The following is a 2,500-nucleotide window of genomic DNA, read 5'->3' on the forward strand; positions in this document are numbered from 1 at the left end:
TGTGTGTGTGTGTGTGTGTGTGTGTGTGTGTGTGTGTGTGTGTGTGTGTGTGTGTGTGTGTGTGTGTGTGTGATCTTTATATCATGTGCCAAATATATTCAATTTCAAGCTTAGTTCCTGTAACATTACATCTTACATTACATATTACATGTGAATTACATGTTCTATTCTGGCTAAAGAAATGTTTTTTTATTCAAATGAGGGACCGTGATGGATCCAATCACGACCTTTTCAAGACTCGAACACATATTTTGAATAAAATCGCCTAGACTTAGAATAAAATCAACAATGCCCACCACTTGACTGAGAAAACAAAGGTCAAGGGTGCCAGATTTTGTCCAGTGCTACATAGGACAATTAGAAGATAAGATTGAAAGAGACTGTAAGAGACCATAAGGCCTACACTAAGCAGTTCCATATTCATTACCACTATCATCTCTATCCATAAAGTTATCTCTTAAAACAACCATTAGTTGCAGCGCTCATTACATGGTTACTAAGTCTATTCCATTCATTAACCACTCTAAAGGTAAACCAGCTCTTGCCTATTTCATCCTTCAACCTAAATTTGTCCAATTTAAACCCATTACTACGAGTCCTACCCTGCTGTCTTAACATGATGACCTTGACTGCATGACCCTTGTTCAAGCCCTTGACCCATTTGAATGCCTCTATTAGATCACCTCGTACTCTACGTCTTTCCAGAGACTGACGCCAAGTGATTTCATCCAAGTTAATTAATAATCTTATGTTAACATAAGTATGCCTCTAAGGCGCTCCATGTAACCATACAATTCTTTTCATTCCAAAGGGGTCCATGACAAGAAATTAGGGGGACATGACATGCTGTTACAAATTATATATTTCTATATAATGTGAGGAACCTGAATATAAAAACAAAAATCCATCACTCTGTCCTGGCAGAAGAAATATAAGATAAGTATGATAGTCAACTTTGTAGTATAGGACTTCTCTTCATAATTCTATTATTTTTTCTACCTTTTCTGGCGGGTTAGGATTTGGGAGATGAATGAAGGGAAGTTCTCATGAATGTTAAGAATTCATGAAAGACGGGAATGGCGCGAAAAAGATTGAAAACCACAGTCCTACATGATATAATACTAGATCTAATCTTGCTCTAACTCCTCGGAAGCCAAAACAGACGATCTATTTAGCTTGGGGGATGGTGGGGGTGGGGGTAGCCTCACTCCAAGTTTAGGGGAAAGGGGGGAGGAGACGGAGGATTATCCCAAGAGGAATTGGTCTATTTGCGGAGCTCATAAAACAGCCAGAGGAGGAGGAGGAGGAGCATTTGGAACACAAAGTTTGGAACTCTTGCGCCCGAGGATTTATGGTCTTGAAGAAGACGGGTCAAGGGGTCTCTACTCTCTGCTCCCATTAGGTCTTTCGGTTTCCTGGGGCTTTCCGTATGATGAATAAAATCTACTGACGGCAAGAAGAGGAAGATGTGTGAATCTTGTCAAGGGGGTTATTGGGGTTGTTTGGTTTTCTGGATTTTTTTCTTTTCTTTTTCTTTTTTTAAGATTAAGCCTCAGACCATTAAGGAATTGGGAGGTGCTCTTTCGGGTGAATAAAATCGTCTGACGGCACTTAGAATACACGAATAAATTATTGAAGAACAGGTTAAGTAAATACATACAGGTGTCTGAGACTAATATTTATAAAAAATACTATCGTTATATGTCTTTATTCCTATTAATCTATCTTATCTTATTTCATCTTTATTTTATTACGTTTATTTTTTGCCTTATAAGTCAGGATTGTTTTTGTATTCTTTAATGCCTTCATCACAACACTGGTCGATTTTATTCACTTAGTTTAAGTTAGGTTAGGTTAGATAATGGTAGGTAAGGTTAGGTAAGGCTAGGTAAGGTTAGGTTAGGAGAGGTTAGGTTAGGTTAGGCTAGGTTAGGTTAGGTAAGGTTTGTTAAGATTAGATAAGGTAAGGTTAGATAAGGTTAGGTAGGGTCAGGTTAGGTTAGGCTAGACAAGGCAAAGTTAGGTAAGGTTAGGTTAGATTAGGTAACGTTAGGTAAAGTTAGGTTAGGCTAGGATACGTCAGGTTTGACTGGATCCTGGGTTAATAGCGTTCTTGGTTAGTCCAACCCTCACCCACCCACCATCAGTTGAAGGCCAAAACAATGGGCTGCCGCACGCCAGAATAAAGCCTTCTGCAGCCCGACAAAACACCATGACTCTAAGCTGAGGCAAAGACACTCTGGTCTTTACTTATCTAGACATATGGAACATTTCATGAACAAGATTTATGTTTGTTTTTATAATAGAAGCCAAGCACTGCCCATAACACTTGTTCTGACTTGTAATTGGCCGCCTTATTTTAAAATAAAAATTATATATATATATATATATATATATATATATATATATATATATATATATGTTTGTGTGTGTATACATATAATCTACTGTAGCACGCACGAGAGAACACTGCGTTGTCCAATCACAGAGCGACACGTCA

The 2,500-nt window shown here is 38.2% G+C and overlaps 1 protein-coding gene across 3 annotated transcripts in view; it reads left to right on the forward strand.

Moving 5' to 3' along the window:
• The window catches only part of LOC143026367 (gamma-aminobutyric acid receptor subunit beta-like), a 262,622-nt gene that overhangs the window by 127,662 nt on the left and 132,460 nt on the right, over nt 1-2,500 (forward strand). The window contains exon 2 of one of the 3 annotated variants that reach the window (XM_076186633.1): nt 812-940. The exons of the other annotated variants lie outside the window; for them this stretch is intronic. The gene's annotated coding sequence lies outside the window, so the exon portion shown is untranslated. The remainder of the gene's footprint in view (nt 1-811; nt 941-2,500) is intronic. 3 annotated transcript variants of the gene reach the window in all.

Source organism: Oratosquilla oratoria, chromosome 6 (genome assembly GCF_046742065.1).
Source record: "Oratosquilla oratoria isolate Oo_2021 chromosome 6, ASM4674206v1, whole genome shotgun sequence".
Lineage (NCBI taxonomy): Eukaryota > Metazoa > Arthropoda > Malacostraca > Stomatopoda > Squillidae > Oratosquilla > Oratosquilla oratoria.